We start from the raw sequence: 24,314 nt of genomic DNA on the forward strand, positions 1-24,314 counted from the left end.
TAGATTTAAACTGACAGAGTGTGTCTGCCTCCCGAACAGTCAGGGGCGGACTGGGACAAAATTTCAGGCCGGGAAATCTCACACTCATCCAGGCCATCCCAAAAACCCACAACAAATTCTGAAACCATGGACAATATTATTTTTTTTTTTGTAAAGCCATTATTATTATCACATAAAAAGTATAATCCATTGGCTGGTGCCACGCAAAATAATTAATGATTATCTCTTGAACTTCCATTAAGCTTTTTATAAAAATGTAAGTATTACATTAGGACCATGTGCTATTGTTTTATCTTGCCCAAATGTCAAAACTGTTGGCCTACAATAATAGCTACATCTTGAATATATCTTTAGTAAAATCTTAATACTGATTTTTATTTTTTATTTTTTGCATTATCATGGGTAATGTTTTGTCCTTAGGAAAATTAACCATGGTTTAATTAGACCTATGGTGAAAGTATAGTAGTAACTGTGTTTTTTTTTTTTGTTTTTTGTTTTTTTTTGGCATTTTGATTACAATTTGTATAAATAATATAAAAATATAATTTGTATTTTTACAACAAATACCATAAAGTGTAGGAAAACCTTTTTTAATTTGTGGTTTTGGTTTTTAGTGAAAACATGGTTAATTTTTGTAAGGGTTGTATTGTTGTTAGCCTTAGCTCCCTCTAAACGTGTTATAAAACAATGTGAATATTTGTCTGCAAAATTCCTACTCTTTACAAAATTATGCCATTTTGTTAATTTTGCAGCAAACTGGCTGCTATTGATAATATTTGCAAGCAGTTTAATGCATAACTAAGAAAACAAAACTACAATAGTCTATTTACAGATGTATCTGACCTGTAAATGAAGTACTGAATAGGACAGTTTCGACTCTCTGCTCCACCTGGGCGCTCCATTCTCGAGTCTTGCATTCTTTTGGCGGACGCGCAGATGGGCGGAGCATGCGCGTGGCGAATTGCGTTGTCAGTCAAGACAAACCTGATTACGATTTATTAGAGTATTATTATTGAATGGCGAATTTGGAAATAATCACTTTAGTACATTTGACAGGCAACAGAAACAACAACAACGAAGTTGTTCGAACGGAAGATTGCTATCGAATAGCACACCTAGGTTCCTAATTGATGACGAAGAATTGACAGAGCAGCCATTGAGTATTAGACAGTGTTTTAGGTTATTACATGTAGAGGTTTTAGATCCAATGATTAAAACTTCTGTTTTTTTTTTTTTTTTTTTTTTTAGAATTTAGCATTAAGAAGTTACTCTTCATCCAACTTTTTTATCTCAGCTATATACCGTTAGTTTTTTTCAAATTGGTTTTTTGCCGAGCCGTGAAGAAATATAGAGCTATCATCAGCATAACAGTGAAAGCTAACACCATGTTTCCTGATGACATCTCCCAAGGGTAACATAAAGTGTAAAAAGTAATGACCATAATACTAAGCCTTGGGATAATCCATACTGCACTTGTGATTGATATGAATCCTTGTCATTCACTGCCACAAACTGATGGTGGTCACATAAGTAAGATTTGAACCATGCCAATCCACTTCCACTAATGCCAACATAATTTTCAAGTCTATTAAAAAAATATTGTGGTCAATAGTATCAAACTACGCGCTAAGAACCAGCAGCACTAATAGAGAGATACAACCCAGGTCAGATGATAAGAGCAGGTCATTTGTAACTATAAGAGCAGTCTCAGTACTACACTGTAACCGATTTTTGTAATTTGAACAGTATTTTACTGTAATATCTACAGTAAGATACTGTAAAATGTATATACAGTATTTTACTGTAAACTGCAAAGGATTATGGGAAAATATATGATCACTATTGTAATTATCCACTACTGTAAATCCGTTTACAGTAAACTACTGTAAATTTACAGTAGTGAACTTGCCCGCGAAAAATTGACCAATGGCAAGGGCGATTTTTTTTCTCTCCTGCTGAGAGGAAGTGGCGGTAAAAAGGACAAAAGGAGAAATGTTGCACCAATAACTTGACAAAAAGGTTAGTATATTATTTCTGTTTTATGAAAAACTGAACAATTTTAAGATGTTTTCACTTGTTAACAGCAAACTAACAATATTCATCGTGTTTTGCATGTCGGTAGCCTTTTTTTCTGACTGACGGCCGGGGCGCCGCCATAACGGTGAAAACATGGACTGGTGAGTAACTTAAGGTGACATATATTAGTCGAAATAAACTTTAGTGAAACCGAGAAACGCGTTTGTATATTGTGCTGCCCTTTAATGCAAGTTAGCTCGTCTGACGAGCCCTTAACGTTACTCAAGCTTAACGGCGAACTGAGGTGAAATACTGAGGTAACGTAAAGTGCGTTAAGCAACACCGCTTTTTCTGTGGAGATTTTAAATAGTATTTTCAAGCCCTTCTTTTGCTTGTTATTTTCAAGTTTCTGGTCTGGATGTCGTCTGTAACGTCGGAGGTGTATTTTGGATCTTCTTCTTGTGAATGACTGCCATAGTATCGACGATAACATGAACTGGTAAGCTAATAATGTCCATAAGCCGAAGTTGACAAACTCAACGTTAGTCACAGAGCAGCATAATATCTTTTCAACGCTGCTTCTTTATAGCTGGCAAGGTAATTCTCTTCAAATGATGTTTAAGTAAGAAATGTGTGTATCAATGTCGTATGTAACTTTATAGACGGTCCCTAAATTCAGTGACAGACGTGACATAAACAGCGCGCTAACATGAAACACTGAGGTAAAGCTGAAACACCGCGGTTAAGTGCTTCTTTTGTGTTTTATTTTCAAGTTTGTGGTCTCGTGGTCATGTCGTCTGCATCAGAGGTGTATTGGAGTCTTTTCTGGTGATTGCCGTCGTCGCAGTGCAAACAACAGGTAACGTTAAGCTTTTGCTTTCGTCAACTTAACTAATGTTAACGTTACTAAATTAGCCACAGGCTGCTGTTCTCCACTGACTCACAGAACGGGTTAACATTTTAAAGAGAGTAACGGGCTAGCAATATATTAATATAGCAAGTTTTGCTAATAAATATTATAAATGTTTATTTTATTAAAAATGTAAATTGTATTACTGTACAGTAGTTGTCTTTTCTGATCATAAACTATAGTAACACTAAAAGGGTGTTGTGACACTGTCTGTTACAGGAGATTTCTCCAAGCACTAACTGGATGCTGACCATCAAGGGCAGAATCATCATACAGCCAGCTGTCCATTTTACAGACATGCAGAATAAGGTAACCTAAAACATATTTTGTTTTACATTGCATTTACATTCATGCATTTTTCAGATGCTTTTATCCTAAGCAAGTTATATTGTATTTAAAGTACACATTTGTAAGGTATTTATTTCCTGGGAATGTTTTTTATTACCATCAAGATTGAGTTTGCATGCGCATTAAAATTATTTCTATTAAACCAGCATTTAAACAGCAAAATGCAGCTGCTTCAGGTATCTTTAACTTACTGTAACCTTTAAATTCATAATAGCAATCTTACTGTCTGTCAATTTAGATTATTGTTACTGTAAAGCAACAAATATAGATTTTTAATCATAGTAGGCCTATTATATGCACAGACTTTCTAGGAAACACACACCTGTTTAGAATGTTTATATGAACAGATTGGTTAGCATTTAGCATGGTCTGTGGCAGACTTTACTAAGTGTCAGGGCAACAAAATTCAATAAACAAGAATGTAATATTAAGTGATTTAAATCAAGAAGAAAATATTGTCTTTTTGCTCCATTTAGTAAAAACGGTTCTTAACAAAGCCATGTTGTGCATCTCTGCACACAGCAGTGTTTCATTACTGAATGAATTTACCTTTTTTAAACACCTAGAATCAGTGACTTACTGACCCATTCATAAAATTCTTTATAAAAAAATTCAAGAAAAAGTTTCTTCAGTTTTTTTTCTTACTACTGCGTTCGTATGTAGTATATAATTTTTTTTTAAATGCATACAGCACCAAGTTTGACAGTTGAGGCAAATTCTTTAAACACTGTTTTTCTTGTGCTTGCAGGTTCGTTCAGACAGTCAACCTTTGTGGCAGCAAATGCATTGACAGTCACAGATCAGATGGACTTCTGGAAAGAGGGTGCAAACAGCAAGCATCAGCCTGAATCCCATTCTGCCGTTTCTCATCAGAGAGCTTGTCAACTTTGACTCAAAACTACTAAAATTTAACACAACACAAACACATTTTTACTGTATGATTTTATTTTATTTACACTACCAGACAAAGCTTTTGAACAGTAAGATTTTAAATGTTTTTAAAGAAGGTCTCTTCTGCTCACTAAGCCTGCATTCATTTGATCCAAAGTACAGCAAAAACAATACACTTTTGAACCATTTTTATTATTTAAAATAACTGTTTTCTTTTTGAATATATTTTAAAATGTAATTTATTGCTGTGATCAAAGCTTAATTTTTAGCATCATTACTGCAGTCACATAATCCTTCAGAAATCATTCTAATAATTTGATTTTCTGCTCAAAAACTATTATTATGATGTTGCTGAAATTATTATAATGCTAAAAACAGTGGAGTACATTTTTTTCAGGTTTCTTTGATGAATAGAAAGTTCAGATAAACAGCATTTATCTGAAACAGAAATAGTTTCTAACATTATGAATGTCTTTATTATCACTTTTGATCAATTTAAATCATCCTTGCAGGGTTTCCGCGGGGTCTTAAAAAGTCTTAAAAAGTCTAAAATTTAAAAATCTAATTTTTAGGCCTTAAAAAGTCTTAAATTCGCTGTTCTAGGTCTTAAATAATTTCACACAGGTCTTATTTTTCCGATGTCCATGTAGCGCTACCTCTAAAGCTCATTTAAATTCTCTTTTTATTGTTTCCGTGGTGTTGTAGTTCTTTATTTCACTATTCCAAATATAATTTGCTGTATTTAAACTACAAATGAGACCAACATGCAATAGCCAATCAGCTTTCTGTTATTGGCGCGAGTCTCTCTCGGATTGTACCGCAGAAGTAAAATGGATTTAACTTTTTAGCTTTGGGGAAGTGCAAGTTTAGCGATACTTAGCTTGAAAAAACTGAATATAAGTTAGGGCTTGGCTAAGGCCAGTTGCTAACACCTGAAGTTTTTTTTCTCCCCCTGCGGAAGTTAACTTACTGCATCTTCAGACAGAATCGCAGTAGCGACACAGAACACAGGTCAAACTACCCTTTTCTGTATATAATGTTCTCAATAATAATAATAAATATAGGTCGAGCTAGCTGACCGCCAGCCTTGGAGATACTTTTAAAATGTTTTTTTTTTTTTTTCCCCTTGCTGGACCGAACAAACCGCCTGATTAAAACTGAAGTGACAAAAACAACTAACGTTAGCGAAGCATCAAAAGGCAAGAAAGATTCATATTTTAATACATTCAACGTAAACAGAAATTGATAATGGATAGTGTATTTCTGGTCTATTTGTGACATACTTTAAAACTAATGAATGTAACAGCTCTCTAAAGAAACACACTGAGGTAAAAACTTAAAATGTATAGTTTATTTATAACATGATATAGTTCAGTAATATACCAAGTGAGCTTTTTGCTGAATATTCTCACAATTACAAATGTTACATTAATTTTAGCTCAACAAACAAGTAGTTAGTCAAGTAGTTGCTTACATATTAGACAAAATATTTTCACTGTTTTGTTCTTTTTCACCAACGAAAATAGTTCCAAACAAGGATCGCAGCAGAAGTATTCTCCTATCAACGTTTTGCTCTGATTCAGCGTTATGCTCGAATCAGTTGAAATAACTCGCTCATGAAGTGACTTATCGCCACCTGCTGGTAGTTTAGTGTGTTTAAAAGTATGCCTCCACACCCAACATTTCTAATTTATATATTTATAAATCAATAAATGTATTTAAAACATTAATCTCACTTTTAATTTTGCAGTGCAAATTATGTAATCTCACTGCTAACAGCCATTTAGAATTTATTGATAAATTCATAAAATAAATTTCAAAGGTAATGCATACATTTCAAAAGTAAAAAAAAGGCCTTTATAAAGGTAAATCAAATATGCAGATTTAAGATGTAAAAGCTAATAGAGCACTGATGAAAATATTGCTTCAAAATTTTTTTTTTTTTTTTTACATCAGATATTTCTAGTGGTACTTTTATGGGGATATTTTGTGTGGAATAGTATCTGCTGATATGAAAAGTTCACTGTATATCGTAGAAATAAATGTAATTTATGACAGCCATGAAATTGTGTTTTACTTTTTACATTAAACACATTTAATATTACATGTATGCATGTAATATAATATCTATTTCATTACAGGTTTAGGTCTTAAATTTCATATAAGTTGGTATTAAAAAGGTCTTAAAAAGTCTTAAATTTCACTTGTTCATATCTGCAGAAACCCTGCCTTGCTAAATAATATCTTTCTATTCATCAAAGAATCCTGAAAAATCTAAAAATTAAATAAAATGTTTATCAGCATACTAGAATGATTTCTGAAGGATCATGTGATACTGAAGACGAGTAATGATGCTGAAAATTCAGCTTTGATCAAAGGAATAAATTAAATTTGGATCAAATTAATGCAGGCTTGGTAAGCAGAAGAGAATTCTTTAAAAAAATCTTAGTGTTCAAAAACTTATGACTGGTAGTGTACTTACTTATTTTTGCTTTTCAGTATGTGTATGTTTGCCATGATACAAAGTCTCTGTACTTTTAAAAAGAAAATGTTCAACAATTAAAAAGAATATTATCAGAACTAATGCTTATGAGTTATTGTGATTTTTATGGGGTTGGGGTGGTAAAAATCTTGAATTACAGTGCTGTAGGTTAATTGGATTGTTTTTACAGGTAAAAAATTTTTAAAATAAATGAAAATAAACTCTATAGTACTGATACTGTAATTGAAAATACAGTAAAAATACTGTAATTGAAGATACAGTAAAAACACTGTAAATGAAATTACAGTAAAAATACTGTAAATGAAATTACAGTAAATACCTTTTAGTACTGTAAATGCACTTACAGTAATAATACTGTAAACATTTTTACAGTAACTTACTGGCATCCAGCTGCCAGTAAGTTACTGTAAAATTTACAGCAAACTTTTTACAGTGTATGATTTGGTCTAAATCCTGACTGAAAATATTCACAGATACCAAATTTACTGTAAGAAGGCACATAATTGTGAGTATACTACCTTTTCTAGTATCTTTGACAGAAAAGGGAGATTGGTCTGTAATTAATTATTTCTTTGGGGTCAAGTTGTGCTTAATAACAGCCTGTTTAAATGTATTGGGGACCTATCCTAATGACAATGACGAATTAATAATATTCAGAAGAGGATCTATGACTTCTAGAAACACCTGTTTTAGTAGCTTAGATGGAATAGGGTCTAACATACCACCTTATGTTAACATGTGTTAGTTTAAATTATTTAACAAGTTTATACAATTTTTCCTCTCCTATAGTTGTCACGGATTGGCCAGGCTCTTCCACCACTCACACCCAGTGATCTCAATCACCGGAGTTCTGTCCAGTCATCCTGCAACAAAAGATCGAATATCATCATCAATCAAGTCAAAGTCAAGTCCTAACAGATCCACTCACCTCTGCCGAAACATCATCTGCTTCACGTTTGCTCTGCTGTTTAAAATAAACATCCCTTTACTGCACTAACCTGTCTTGCCTGTTTGTGTCCGTAACAATAATAGAAAATTAGTGGAATTGTTCCTCAGGAGATCTATAGCACACTATCTGAGGCGACACTGTAGCTGATGGCTCCAATTTTATCTCTAATAGTATCAGTCGTGGAATTAAAGTAGTTTTTTAAAGCTATTACTGCTGTGCTATTGGGAAATGTCAATGCCTGTTGGTGTGTTTTTTTTTTTTTTTTGTTAATTTGGCCACTGTATTGAATAAATGTATAGGGTTATGTTTGTTTTCTTCTAAAAGAGATGAAAAGTAATCAGATCGAGCAGTTTTTAATGTTTTTCTATGTGATAGGGTATGTTCACGACAGGCGGTGCGAAAAACCTCTAGTTTTGTTTTCCTCCAGCTTTGCTCCATTTTCCGGGCTGCTCTCTTTAGGGTGCGATTGTGCTTATACCACGGTGTCAGACTGTTTTCCTTAATTTTCTTTAAGCCTAAAGGAGCAACCATATCTAAAGTGCTAGAAAAGATAGAGTCCATGGTTTCTGTTACATCATTAAGTTTTTCTGAGCTATTAGATATGCTGAGGAATTCAGATAAGTCAGGAAGATTACTTAAAAAGCAGTCTTCTGTAGAAGTGATGGTTCTGCCATACTTGTAACAAGGAGCTGAATTTACAGTTTTAGTTATCTGGATTATACACAAGACTAGTAAATGATCCGAGATGTCATCGCTTTGCTGCAGAATTTCAACGCCACTAACATCAATTCCATGTGACAGTATTATATCTAGAGTATGATTTCGACAATGAGTAGGTCCTGACACGTGTTGTTTAACCCCAATAGACTTCATAATGTCTGTAAAAGACTCTTAGGCTACTGCTGATTTGCAGGGGGAACATCACAATGGGATGTCAATTAAAAGATCTTGAAACAACATCCGTTTGCATATTTTATTCACCCCAATGCCAGTACACAGAATTTCCACAGGTGAAGAAGGCTGGTTTCTAAACTTAAATGCACAAAATAAGAACAAACAAAGTATTAAAGCTGCAAGCAGCGATGACCGGGCCCTCGCCGACTGTGCAGTCGCCATCCCGATAGCATCAGGAAAACGGTGCCCAGTTGGCACATGCATTCACAGTAACCCTTTGGACTAACCCTAACTGTCTCTCCTCCTGTCTGACTCTTTCTCTTGCCACCCATCCCCCCTCCTTACACTCAGCCACTTACCACACAAACACACACATAGAGTGCAGAGCAGAGTGAGATCAGATATGTTTTTAATTTTCTTTCATTCGTGGAGTTTTGTATAATTATGAACTGAACTGTGTTTGATCAGAATGAATAGTTATTTGTATGAAAAAAGTTTCAAAGAGTTAGGATGCTGCACTTTAAACATATAATAAATCATTGAAAATTGAAAATGGAAAATGAAATTCTAGGCACGCTATCTGCCTCAAAAACACAGGAAACAAATATTTGAATGTATTTTTTTTTTTTATTTATTTGCCATGGCAACAGCATTTGATGCATCAGGGACGCCTTTACAGACTCTCATCGGCCGTGTTTTTACATCATTCTGATGAAGTTTGAAGAAAATCGAGTACAAATATATTGTTCGTTGTTCGTTCGTGTTTGTTAGTTCATTAACCATTGTTAACAAAAGAGACCCTATTTTAAATAATTACCATGTTTTATGATATACAACCAGAGAATGAGCTAAATAGCATTATAATTCAAACGATTCCGTATCTTATGAGGACCTCTAGTGTTCATCCCTGGTACTAGAGCTTTAATCTGACAAATTTATATGACACTTTTAATGTTTTTGGGGCCTCTGAACATGATAACATTTTGAAACTACACGTATTTCCAAAGAATTTCTTGTTCTTTATATGTAAAAAGTTTTGATGAGTTAGAATAATGCAATTTAAAGATATATGGAAATAACTCTTCATCTTTTTTACTGTTACTTTCATAAATCACTACATCAACACCGTTCAAGATATCCCAAAGCCGTTCACATTTTAACATCTTCAGTATCTTGGCATCATGTTGACAAAGTTTGGTGTGAACTGTCTGATTCTGCTATGAGTGATATGAATTTATTCACAGCTATATTTTTCCAAAAATCCACATTCAAATCAAAATAGCTGACTTCCTGTTGGTCGTAGCTAATGGGTGTAAATTTTTTGCAAAAAAAAAATCTGGTGATCAAAAATGATTAGGCTGTAGTTAAGAACTGTTAGTTTTATGGACAGTTAGAATGTTTTGTATATGCAGACAAGGGCTTTATGATGGGCCTGATTTGAATTTAGAAAAATGTTTTATTTCTTAAACATGTTTGAATTTCTTAATAGATTTCACTGTTGCACATTTAGTCTTTTTATTTTTTTACAGTAATGTGCATTTTGCAGTTTGTTTACATGGTGTACATTGGATGCACATATTTATGACTTCTTGTTACAGTATTCATTTAAAATAAAAGTTGTTTAAAATAAACAACTGTGTGCACCCTATTATTAATGTAGATGTGTATTTCAGTAATACACTTAAGTAGGGGAGTTTTAAGTTACCAGCATTTATATCAAAATATGGATCCCATGTCTGCAAAACTAACATTTTAAATGAAATATTGATAGCTAATCGATATCGAATCGAATTGAATCGAATCGAAACCATAAAAATAAGAATCGAATCGAATTGCTAAATTGGTCACAATACCCAGCCCTAATTCACATCCTAATGAATAAACAACCAAGAGTTTAAATATTCCCTTCTATCTCCTCCTCTCTGACTCTCTCTTTCCACCCATCCCCCCTCCCCACTCTCACCCTAACACTCAACAAACACACACCCACTTACCACGCACACACATAAGTGCAGAGCAGAGAGGGATCAGATTTGTTTTTTAATTTTCATTAATTCATAGATCTTTGTATAATTATGAAATGAACGGTGTCTGATCAGAATGACTAGTAGTCTGTATGAAAAAAGTTTCAAAGACTTTGGATGCTGCACTTTAAAGATATAATAAAATTACGGCTATCTTTTTTTACTCCGATTTCAATCAATCACCACATCAACACCGTTCAAGATATCCTAAATCTGCTCGCAATTTAGCATCTTCAGAATGTTGGCATCATGTCAAAAAAGTTTGGTGTGAATTGGTTGGTTTTCCCGAGAGAAGTATATAAAATTCCACAGCCTGATTTTTCCAAATATCCACATTCAAATCAAAATGGCTGACTTCCTGTCGATCGTAGCTAATGGGTGTAAATTAGAAATGTTTCTGGCTTGATGAGATCAATATATGTACCGAGTTTGGTGACTGTAGGACAAACTAAACCCCCAACTTTTGTCAAAAGGTGGCGCTATGGAGCGCCTGCTCCACGCCCATTTATGGGCTTTTATCAGTGTCTAAATATCATTAATACAGATGTGTGTGTGAAGTTTCATGAAATTCTGAGTATTTTAAGTGGCTCCAAAACACAAAAAGCTAAAGTTAAAGTTTGATACGTTGCCATGGCAACATGATAAAAGTTATCGATAATGCAATTCACAGATTCTCATTGGCCATGTTTCAACATTATTGAGATGAAGTTTGAAGCAAATTGAGTAAAATTAAGAGGTTGATTTAAAAGCATTTAGAAAACGTTGCGCTTTGTGCTGCCAGTTGGTGGCGCTATAACTTTGACTCCTAATAGTCACATCTCTGTGATCGGCATCATAAGATGAACAAACTGCTGAAGTTTGGTCAAAATCAGACAAAGTGTGTTAAAGTTATTAGACACTTCCTGTTTCTCATTTCTCGCCATAACTTTGTCGCCCCGCCACGGCCAAACCGTTCAAGATATCAAAAATCCCCTGGCAATTTTGCGTCCCCAATGTCTTGAGATTATGCTGACCGAGTTTGGTGGCCATCGGTGGAAAGGTCTAGGAGGAGGATTTCAAATTCCATTGCATGCGCTTTTTAGACATCCCTGAATAGCTGACTTCCTGTAGGGTGAAGCACTGACTTTGAGCATGAAAGTTTTTCAGCCCGATGAGGTCTACATGTGTATGAATTTTGATAACTGTAGGTCAACCGGTGTGCGCTCCAGAGTCCCTCAAATGTAATTTTTTTTCATGCTGTGCCACGCCCCCCCTCAGGTGACCCCCCCATGTCAAAGTTGGTCCGGCCCTGATGGCCGCAGGTTCCAATGTGTGTGCAAAGTTTCAAGAGTTTTGGTGTATGTTAAGGGCCCCGAAATTACCCAAAACATTGATGAAATAATAATAATAATTAAAGCTGCAAGCAGCGATGACCGGGCCCTCGCCGTCTACGCAGTCCCCATCACGATAGCATCAGGAAAACGGTGCCCAGTTGGCACATGCATTCACAGTAACCCTTCTGTCAGGGTCGATTTAAAGTTTACAGAATTGAAAGGGTTAATTAAAATCAACACACAGACACATACACACAATATTTCAAATTTTGCCATCCAGTTTAATTTGTTAACATTAACTATATTACTTAACATGAACAATAATTAAATAGCATTTATTAATGTTAATTAATATTAAACTAAAAAAAGTATTCATATATTATTAAAAGGTACATTAGTACATTTATTTATATTTGTAATATATATTTAAAATATTTGTGGGTTCATGTATTTACAATACATTATAAGGGTATTCTTAAGGCATTATAATGAATGCATAATACATTATAAAAACCTTATAATATGTTGTATCATATCATGAGCATTCATAAGAACAGTTTTAATTTATTAGAATTTTAACTTTTTTTATTATAGCTTTTATGAGTATGATAACCTCCTCATAGTTGTAATGTATAAGTCTCATATTTTGCCATCTTACTGATGTCACTTTACTTAAAGCATACAAAGACCACTTATAAGTAATAATAATAATATTTCTCAAATAGCCATAAGATCAGGTATCAGATCAGATGAATGTATAATATGATCAGTTTAATTATTTTGATGGTACCCATTAGACAGCTTTTTATAAGTAACTCTGCAACTGCATGTCAACTAGCAGTAATTATTATTAGTAGTGTGCTAAATATATGCTAACACTGTATTTTGACAGTTCCCCAAAAGACAAACTGATTATAAGTAACTTTGCAAGAACACAAAACGTCTACTTAGCCTAACATTAACCTAAGTCTACACTGTAAGGAGTGTTTGTTGGTGAGAGTTAGTTGCTTATAGTCAATAGAATAGAATATAATGTAAAAAATAAATCTAATATGATATAGTCCATTACAAATGAAGTAGATTTAATATGGTTTCTATTGTGTGTTATAAATAATCAAAATCTTAAAAGCTGTAACCTCTAATATTTAAGTATTATAATGTATGATATTTGTTGTTATGAATATTCATTGGATGATATAATATATTATATTATACGTTTTATTTATTATGCGTTCATTATAATGCCTTATAAATACCCTTATAATAGGGGCTTCATAGAAAGTGTTACCAAATCAGTGAGAGACAAACAAAACATTTCATAATTTTTCATAAAAAAAAAAAAAAGATTTTTAATGCTTTTAGTGTTTTAAAATTAGGTAAAAGTATTGTGACAGTACAGTACATAACAACTGCAAATTAATCTATGCATTTGTTTATTTGTTTTACATTGAGAATGAGAAGAATAGGATTAGAGGTAAAAATATTCCTTATCATTCGAGGACCTCTGGTGTTCATCCCTCGTATTACAGTCTTCATTTCTCTCTCACATCTGGATACTTTTAATGTTTTTGGGGCCTCTGAGCATGATAAAATTTTGATACCAAGCGTATTTTCTAAGAATGATTTGTTCTTCATATATACAAAGTTTTGAAGAGTTGGTATTAGACACTTTAAAGATATATGAAAATGAATGCTACTTTTTTTTACTGTGACTTTAAAAAATCACCACATCAACACCGTTCAAGATATACCAAATCCGCTCACAATTTAGCATTTTGAGTATATTCTTATCATGTTGACAAAGTTTGGTGTGAACTTCTTGTTTCTGCTTTGTTTAGTATGATTTTATTTACAGCCTGATTTTTCCAAAAATCCACATTCAAATAAAAATAGCCAACTTCCTGTTTATTATAGCTAATGAGTGTTAATTAGAAAGTTGTCCGGATTGATGAGCACAATATACGTACCAAGTTTGGTGACTGTAGGCAAAACTAAACCCCCAACTTTTGTCAAAAGGTGGCGCTATAGAGTGCCTCCTCCACACCCATTTATGGGCTTTTATCAGTATCTAAATATCATTAATACAGATGTGTGTGTTGAGTTTCATGAAATTCTAAATAATTATAGTGGCTCGAAAACACAAAAAACTAAAGTTAAAGTTTGACACGTTGCCATGGCAACATGATAAAAGTTATCGATAATGCCCTTCACAGATTCTCTTCAGCCCTGTTTCAACATTATTGGGATGAAGTTTGAAGCAAATTGAGTAAAATTAAGAGGCTGATTTAAAAGCATTTAGAAAACGTTGCGCTTTCTGCTGCCAGTTGGTGGCGCTATAACTTTTACTCATAATAGTCATATCTCTGTGATTGGCATCATACGATGAACAAACTGCTGAAGTTTGGTCACAATCAGACAAAGTGTGTTAAAGTTATTAGACACTTCCTGTTTCTCATTTCTCGCCATAATTTTGTCACCCTGCCACGGCCAAACCGTTCGAAATATCAAAATTCCCCTGGCAATTTTGCGTCTCCAATGTCTTGAGATCATGTTGACCGAGTTTGGTGGCCATCGGTGGAAAGGCCTAAGAGGAGTATTTCAAATTCCATTGCATGCGCTTTTTAGACATCCCTGAATAGCTGACTTCCTGTTAGGCGAAGCACTGACTTTGAGCATGAACGTTGTTCAGCCCGATGAGGTCTATATGTGTATGAATTTTGATAACTGTAGGTCATCCGGTGTGTGCTCCAGAGTCCCTGAAAATTCGTAATTTTTAACGTGATGCCACGCCCCCCCCAGGTGACCCCCCCCATGTCAAAGTTTGTCCGGCCCTGATGGCCACAGGTTCCAATGTGTGTGCAAAGTTTCAAGAGTTTTCGTGTATGTTAAGGGCCCCGAAATGACCCAAAACATTGATGAAATAATAATAATAATAATAATTAAAGCTGCGAGCAGCGATGAACGGGCCCTCGCACCCGGGCTCACCGCGGACTGGTGGCTTCAGGAAAACAGCAAACGGTGGGCAGTATGCTTTTAATACAGTAAATATAGAAAAAATATGTCATAAGTCATTTAAATGTGCCAAACTTGCCGCTGCCAGCTGGTGGCGCTATGCCTATAACTGATTAATGGCATGTAGATGTGTTCAGGCCAGCAGTATTATCAAACATATGAAGTTTGGTGCAGATTGACCTTGGTATGTTTGAGTTAGTGAAATATATGAGATATCCTGCTGCCAACAGGTGGCGCCATGATAATATCTGAATATTGGTATTTACGTGTCTTCAGGCCAGGACTCTTACCAAACCTTTGAATTTTGTGGCAGATCAGACATTTTCAGGCTAAGTTATAACAACTTCTATGTCTATGCAGAAACATCAAACTTTGTCAGGTCACCACGGACACGCCCTTTAATGAAAACTCAAGATCTTCACAATTTAACATCTCTAAGGCCTCAAGATCAGACTGACCAAATATAATGTTGATTTAATTAAATGCAATCAATGCAAGGACTTCAGATAATGCCAACGGTGAACCAAATATGCTAAATTTTCCCTATACTCTGATGATGATGATAAGAACATGATTCATGATGATAACAAAATGTTATTATTGCTTGCTTTACATCCACCACTTCTGCTTAAATGTCATTGTTACCTATCTGTACAATTTTTGTGTGGATATTGCTTTGCTGGTGACTCCTCCTGTTATAAGACATCACTCTTAAGCGCTACATAACTAAGAATCAATAAGGAAGACAGTGCCCAGTTGGCACATGCATTCACAGTAACCCTCTGCTAGTTTGGATTTTAAGTTTACAGAATTGAAAGGGTTAGACTTTAAAATCAACACACAGACACATACACACAAAATATAAAATGTTGCCATTCAGTTTCATTTGTTAGCATTAACTATATTAGTTAACATGACCAATAAATAAATAGCATTTATTAATGTTAATTAATATAAAGCTAAAAAAAGTATTCATATATAGTTTATGTACTGTGAATTAACATGGACATGAACACAGTTCATGTGGGTGTACAGCAATACACAATAAAGTGCTCTATAAACGCTTCATTCTTTCAAAATATCTTTAAAAACAAGTTGAGTATTGAAATGGGGTGATATATATATATAACTCATCTTAAAATGGTATAATTTTCAGATGTTTTGAACAGATAACAGCAAAGCTTGTTTTGTTGTCCAAGTTTGTCTTGAAATTGTTAATTTAAATTTTATATTCAATAAATAACACTATGAAAATAAATGTCTATCAATGAAGATAAATCGCTAATGCTAAAAGTTGCATTTTTCTTAATCTTTTGCTATGCGACTGATTAGGACAAGTTCATGGTATAGTTCAATAAAAAATAAATAAATAAAAAAACAACAACTGCAAAATACAAACAATGAAAGACTTAGTGACCCTTTATATTTTCTCAAAATATCAGACTCTCAAAGATCAGACGTATTTATTTCGATTACACTATATATATATATATGTGCATTTCTCAAAGATGGTCTATAGCAAGATAGCATGTTTCACTCTCTATCCCTCTCTCCCTCTCTCCCTTTCACCCCTCCCCCCTTTAGCCACTCTAACTGTCATTCTGCAGTGACTGAACACAGTCAGTCAGAGTGAGGTTTCTGAGTTCTTTTTTAAATTTTCTTTAATTCATAGAAGCTTGTATATTTTTTTATTTACAGCACTTGCTCAGAATGATTAGATCTCTGTGTGAAAAAAGTTTTAAAGAGTTTGGATGCTGCACTTTAAAGATATAAAAATATTTTTTACTATATCTTTAAAAAATCACCACGTCCACACCGTTCAAGATATCCCAAATCCGCTCGCAATTTAACATCTTCAGAATCTTCTCTTCATGTTAAAAAAGTTTGGTGTGAACAACTGGTTGTTCTTAGGAGGAGTGTGAATTTGTTTACAGCCTGATTTCTCCAAAAATCCAAATTCAAATTAAAATAGCCGGCTTTCTGTTGGTCTTAGCTAATGAGTTTGATTTAGAAAGTTGTCCAGATTGATGAGATTAATATATGTACAGAGTTTGGTGACTGCAGGAAAAACTAACCCCCCAACTTTTGTCAAAAGATGGCGCTATATAGTGCCTGCTCCACGCCCATTTATGACCTTTTGCCAGTGTCTAACTATCATTAATATTGATGTGTGTGTTGAGTTTCATGAAATTCTAAGCATGTTATCTGCCTCGAAAAGACAGGAATCTCATTTTAAAGTTTGACATGTTGCCATGGCAACAGTATTTGATTTATCATCGACCCCTTTACATATTCTCATCGGCCGTGTTTTGACATTATTTTGATGAAGTTTGAAGAAAATCAAGTAAAATTAAGAGGCTGATTTCAAAGCATTTTGAAAATGACACACTTCCTGCTCCCAGTTGGTGGCGCTATAACTTTGACTCATAATAGTCACATTTATGGAATCGGCATCATACAAGGAACAAACTGGTGAAGTTTCATCAGAATCAGGCAATGTGTGCAACAGTTATTAGACACTTCCTGTTTCTCATTTCTCGCCATAACTTTGTCGCCTTGCCACGGCCAAACCGTTCGAGATATCAAAAATCTCCTCGCAATTTAGCGTCCCCAAAGTCTTGAGATCATGCTGACCGAGTTTGGTGACAATCCCATGGAATTCCAGGGAGGAGTACGTTAAATTCCAGAGCATGCGCTTTTTAAACAGCCCTAAATATCTCACTTCCTGTTGCGTGGAGCCTATGACATAGAGTACAAAAGTTGTTCAGCTCGATGAGTTCTATATGTGTACCGAGTTTCATATCAATACGCGCAAGTATGTGTGTGCAGTACATCAAGTTTTCAAACTGTGTTCCAGGGGGCGCTGTAGAGGCCCTGAACCACGCCCGGGTCCCAGCCTCTGTGGCGTCCGGACGACGGCAGATTCCGACGTGTGTGCAAATTTTCAAGAGTTTTTGAGTATGTTAAGGCCCCCAAAAGTGCCCCAACGGTTGAAAAAAAATAAAAATAATTAAAGCTGCAAGCAGCGTTGACCGGGCCCTCGCCGTCTGGCAGTCGCCATCCCGATAGCATCAGGAAAACGGTGCCCAGTTGGCACATGCATTCACAGTAACCCTTTGGACTAACACTAACTGTCTCCCCTCCTGTCTGACTCTTTCTCTTGCCACCCATCCCCCCTCCTTACACTCAGCCACTTACCACACAAACACACACATAGAGTGCAGAGCAGAGTGAGATCAGATATGTTTTTTAATTTTCTTTCATTCGTGGAGTTTTGTATAATTATGAAATGAACTGTGTTTAATCAGAATGAATAGTTATTTGTATGAAAAAAGTTTCAAAGAGTTAGGATGCTGCACTTTAAATATATAATAAATCATTGAAAATTGAAAATGGAAAATTAAATTCTAGGCACGATATCTGCCTCACAAACACAGGAAACAAATATTTGAATGTATTTTGTATTTTTATTTATTTGCCATGGCAGCAGCATTTGATGCATCAGGGACGCCTTTACAGACTCTCATCGGCCGTGTTTTTACATCATTCTGATGAAGTTTGAAGAAAATCGAATACAAATATATTGTTCGTTGTTCGTTCGTGTGTTAGTTCATTAACCATTGTTAACAAAAGAGACCCTATTTTAAATAGTTACCATGTTTTATGATCTACAACCATTTTTAAATATTATTTTAATGATCTATAAGCATCTGTGAAATAATTATAAACAAATTTATTAAAAATAAATACATATTAACTTAGTTGATGTATTTGTTTCTCATTCTAATTAAGTGAACTGAGCAGTATAGTGTCATACTTATAAGATTTTTTATTCTATCAGTGAGATTGTATATATGTATATAAATCATATAAGTTTTCCTTAAAAGATTAATAAAAGATTTTAATGCTCTTTAAGCACCTATACAAAATAATTATGTAAAAGTACACTGACAGTACAGTATATATAAACTGATTCTATGGATTATTTTCATTCTTATACACTGAGAATGAGCTAAATAGCATTATTGTTCAAACGATTCCTTATCTTATGAGGACCTCTAGTGTTCATCCCTGGTACTAGAGCTTTAATCTGACAAATTTATATGACACTTTTAATGTTTTTGGGGCCTCTGAGCATGATAACCTTTTGAAACTACACGTATTTCCTAAGAATTTCTTGTTCTTTATATGTAAAAAGTTTTGATGAGTTAGAATAATGCAATTTAAAGATATATGGAAATAACTCTTCATCTTTTTTACTGTTACTTTCATAAATCACCACATCAACACCGTTCAAGATATCCCAAAGCCGTTCACATTTTAACATCTTCAGTATCTTGGCATCATGTTGACAAAGTTTGGTGTGAACTGTCTGATTCTGCTATGAGTGATATGAATTTATTCACAGCTATATTTTTCCAAAAATCCACATTCAAATCAAAATAGCTGACTTCCTGTTGGTCGAAGCTAATGGGTATAAATTTTTTGCAAAAAAAATCTGGTGATCAAAAATGATTAGGCTGTAGTTAAGAACTGTTAGTTTTATGGACAGTTAGAATGTTTTGTATATGCAGACAAGGGCTTTATGATGGGCCTGATTTGAATTTAGAAAAATGTTTTATTTCTTAAACATGTTTGAAGTTCTTAATAGATTTCACTGTTGCACATTTAGTCTTTTTATTTTTTTACAGTAATGTGCATTTTGCAGTTTGTTTACATGGTGTACATTGGATGCACATATTTATGACTTCTTGTTACAGTATTCATTTAAAATAAAAGTTGTTTAAAATAAACAACTGTGTGCACCCTATTATTAATGTAGATGTGTATTTCAGTAATACACTTAAGTAGGGGAGTTTTAAGTTACCAGCATTTATATCAAAATATGGATCCCATGTCTGCAAAACTAACATTTTAAATGAAATATTGATAGCTAATCGATATCGAATCGAATTGAATCGAAACCATAAAAATAAGAATCGAATCGAATTGCTAAATTGGTCACAATACCCAGCCCTAATTCACATCCTAATGAATAAACAACCAAGAGTTTAAATATTCCCTTCTATCTCCTCCTCTCTGACTCTCTCTTTCCACCCATCCCCCCTCCCCACTCTCACCCTAACACTCAACAAACACACACCCACTTACCACGCACACACATAAGTGCAGAGCAGAGAGGGATCAGATTTGTTTTTTAATTTTCATTAATTCATAGATCTTTGTATAATTATGAAATGAACGGTGTCTGATCAGAATGACTAGTAGTCTGTATGAAAAAAGTTTCAAAGACTTTGGATGCTGCACTTTAAAGATATAATAAAATTACGGCTATCTTTTTTTACTCCGATTTCAATCAATCACCACATCAACACCGTTCAAGATATCCTAAATCTGCTCGCAATTTAGCATCTTCAGAATGTTGGCATCATGTCAAAAAAGTTTGGTGTGAATTGGTTGGTTTTCCCGAGAGAAGTATATAAAATTCCACAGCCTGATTTTTCCAAATATCCACATTCAAATCAAAATAGCTGACTTCCTGTCGATCGTAGCTAATGGGTGTAAATTAGAAATGTTTCTGGCTTGATGAGATCAATATATGTACCGAGTTTGGTGACTGTAGGACAAACTAAACCCCCAACTTTTGTCAAAAGGTGGCGCTATGGAGCGCCTGCTCCACACCCATTTATGGGCTTTTATCAGTGTCTAAATATCATTAATACAGATGTGTGTGTGAAGTTTCATGAAATTCTGAGTATTTTAAGTGGCTCCAAAACACAAAAAGCTAAAGTTAAAGTTTGATACGTTGCCATGGCAACATGATAAAAGTTATCGATAATGCAATTCACAGATTCTCATTGGCCATGTTTCAACATTATTGAGATGAAGTTTGAAGCAAATTGAGTAAAATTAAGAGGTTGATTTAAAAGCATTTAGAAAATGTTGCGCTTTGTGCTGCCAGTTGGTGGCGCTATAACTTTGACTCCTAATAGTCACATCTCTGTGATCGGCATCATAAGATGAACAAACTGCTGAAGTTTGGTCAAAATCAGACAAAGTGTGTTAAAGTTATTAGACACTTCCTGTTTCTCATTTCTCGCCATAACTTTGTCGCCCCGCCACGGCCAAACCGTTCGAGATATCAAAAATCCCCTGGCAATTTTGCGTCCCCAATGTCTTGAGATCATGCTGACCGAGTTTGGTGGCCATCGGTGGAAAGGTCTAGGAGGAGTATTTCAAATTCCATTGCATGCGCTTTTTAGACATCCCTGAATAGCTGACTTCCTGTAGGGTGAAGCACTGACTTTGAGCATGAAAGTTTTTCAGCCCGATGAGGTCTATATGTGTATGAATTTTGATAACTGTAGGTCAACCGGTGTGCGCTCCAGAGTCCCTCAAATGTATTTTTTTTTCATGCTGTGCCACGCCCCCCCCCCAGGTGACCCCCCCATGTCAAAGTTGGTCCGGCCCTGATGGCCGCAGGTTCCAATGTGTGTGCAAAGTTTCAAGAGTTTTCGTGTATGTTAAGGGCCCCGAAATTACCCAAAACATTGATGAAATAATAATAATAATAATCCTTAGAAAAACAATAGGGCCTTCGCCCATTCTGGGCTCGGGCCCTAATAATAATCCTTAGAAAAACAATAGGGTAAAAAAAAAAAAAAAAAAAAAAAAGTAAAAAAATAAAAAACAACAACTGCAAAATACGAACAATGAAAGACTTAGTGACCCTTTATATTTTCTCAAAATATCAGACTCTCAAAGACCAGACATATTTATGTAATTACACTACATACAGTATGTGCATTTTTTGTTCAAAGATGGTCTGTAGGATGGCTCTCTACTCTGTCACCCTCTCTGCCTCTCACCCCTCCCCCCTGCAATAATGAGCTTCTCTGTGCCTGACTGAACGCACACACATACTGTAGAGACATTCACCCAGCAGGTTGGAGTGACAGCAGGTTTCTGAGTTATTTTTTTAATTTTCTTTAATTCATTGAAGCTTGTATAAAATTTATATTTCCAGCACTTGCTCAGAATGATTAGATCTCTGTGTGAAAAAAGTTTTAAAGAGTTTGGATGCTGCACTTTAAAGATATAAAAAATTAGGGTTATGTTTTTTACTACATCTTTAAAAAGTCACCACGTCAACACCGTTCGAGATATCCAAAATCCGCTCGCAATTTAACATCTTCAGAATCTTCTCTTCATGTTAAAAAAGTTTGGTGTGAACAGCTGGTTGTTCTTAGGAGTAGTGTGAATTTGTTTACTACCTGATTTTTCAAAAAATCCACATTCAAATCAAAATAGCCGGCTTTCTGTTGGTCTTAGCTAATGAGTTTGATTTAGAAAGTCCATTCTGGGCTCGGGCCCTAATAAGTTGAACAAATCAAATTGCATAACAGAATCCAAACCATACAAATATCAAACAACTTACATCTGTACACAGCCACACAGCACAAATAGGCACCAATTAAGGTGGTAATTGGGTGCAGCTGTTAACAGTGGATGGAGCTAGCCACCGGAGCAGTAGGTGGAGCTAGCTACCAGGTCAGAGGGATTTCCAACAAGGCTGCCTCAAAATATGACATCATATTTTCAAATATAGAAATTCACGATGACACAATACTTAATCCTTAATAAAAGGCAAGGGGATGAGGCGGCTAACAGGTCGTACATAAGACTTGCCTTTGATTTCAATCTCTGCAACTATAACACGGCTGTCCTTGCCCAAGAAAGTATTTAGTACTTTTCCAATGGGCCATAAAGCACGGGGAAGTCATAAGGTTGTCCTCTACGAACTACAAAGCAACACAGTGCCAGTAAAAAAGCTATCAGCATCAAGACTTGTCAGTAATTCCAAGTGAACACATCTAGTAGTCTGACATTTGAAGTAATCCCCATAGTTTCTCAGTCTTGCGACCAGACTTGATCACAAATGGCCCAAAACAATCCATCCCTGTGGACCAGAAAGGAGGCTTGAACAGATTTTGCTTAGATGGAGGAAGATCAACCATCCTAGGAATTATGGGTTTTCCTTTCCATTTGACATATTCCAGACATTTTATTTGATATTTCTTGACAGCTTGTCTACCTTTTAAAATCCAGTAATAGCGCCTAAAATGAGCATAGACTCGATCTGCTCATTTGCAGCATATCATACTCCTCTGCAAAATCCTTCTTTTGGGCCTGTCGCAAAAGGAGAAGTTCAATCTGAGCTTTGTCAAGTAAATAGTTTGAGTTAACTGCTACAGCTTCAGTGAGTTCATTCCACTACTTGCACTGCTGAACATCCAGATTCACAAGGTCATCTTCAGCATTAGTAAGGCCACAGAACAAAGTTGTCCTTAGCTCTGTATTATCAACAATCTCCTCCACTGATCGGGGTCAGAATAAAGAAAAGCAGGTCCTTGACTCCAACGATTGGGTTTGGTTAAATCAGCCAGGCTCTTGCCTCTGGTGATATCATCAGCGGGATTACTGGGGCTATCAACATAACACCATTGTTCAGGAGTAGAGCACTCTAGGATTTCAAATACTTTATAGCGGCAAGTGTCAGTTGAACGAACAGATCAAGTTCCCTCTGCAACAAATTTGCCAACTGAACACCGGTGAGGGCAGCACACAATTCTAGACGAGGTATGGAAATTGACTTACGAGGGGCAACTCTGGAACGGGCCATCACGAATGAGACTACAACTTCATTCTTATGGTTGGCAATCCTCAAGTAGGCTACTGACCCATAAGCCAATTCCGAGACGTCACAAAATATATGCAACTTCCTCCTAATGGGGTTACTATCAATCTCGACTGGGCCATATAATCTTGGCAGTTTAATAGAAGGAAGCTCACTCTCCCATGCTGTCTATGCATTCTTTATACCTTCCGGTAGGGCTGGATCATCCCATTGTCTTCCTTTAATCCACAGTTGCTGCAGCAGGACTTTGGCTCTGGTGGTAAAAGGTATAAGGAACCCTATAGGGTCATATTGGCTTGCAAGGACCCTATAAACATTGCGCAAGGTAAGCGTATCATAATCAACAGGACAATGTTTATAATGTAGTGTATCTCTGGCACAATACCAAATTAATCCCAGCATGCTTTCACTGGGATCTGCACAGTCTTGACTCAGCCAGAGCTCAGTGTGGACAGACTTTGCATCACTGGGCAGATCTTCCACTACTATTGGAACATTACTTGCCCACTGTCAAATTTCGAAGCCTCCATCTTTTAAGTGGGACTGTAACTTCTCAACCAACTCCTTAGCCGTCTGAATGTCCATAACACTTTGAAGACAATTATCAACATAAAAGGCTTTGGTGACAGACTCCTTAATGTCATGGCAGTCCTCTGACAGATTGCTTGCATGCTTTTGCAAGGCAAAAACCACACAGCAAGGATTACAAGTAGTTCCAAATGGCAGAACTTCCCATTCATACACATTAGCTGGCTT

At 35.4% G+C, this 24,314-nt stretch overlaps 1 long non-coding RNA gene across 1 annotated transcript; it reads left to right on the forward strand.

Moving 5' to 3' along the window:
* The first annotated feature begins 1,791 nt into the window (after positions 1–1,791).
* LOC141345080 (uncharacterized) lies at positions 1,792–4,681 on the forward strand. The gene is made up of 4 exons (XR_012356929.1): positions 1,792–2,515; positions 2,790–2,875; positions 3,146–3,235; positions 4,023–4,681. It is a non-coding gene; the product is annotated as an uncharacterized lncRNA (long non-coding RNA).
* The last annotated feature ends 19,633 nt before the right edge of the window (positions 4,682–24,314 follow it).

Source organism: Garra rufa, chromosome 11 (assembly GCF_049309525.1).
Source record: "Garra rufa chromosome 11, GarRuf1.0, whole genome shotgun sequence".
Classification (NCBI taxonomy): domain Eukaryota; kingdom Metazoa; phylum Chordata; class Actinopteri; order Cypriniformes; family Cyprinidae; genus Garra; species Garra rufa.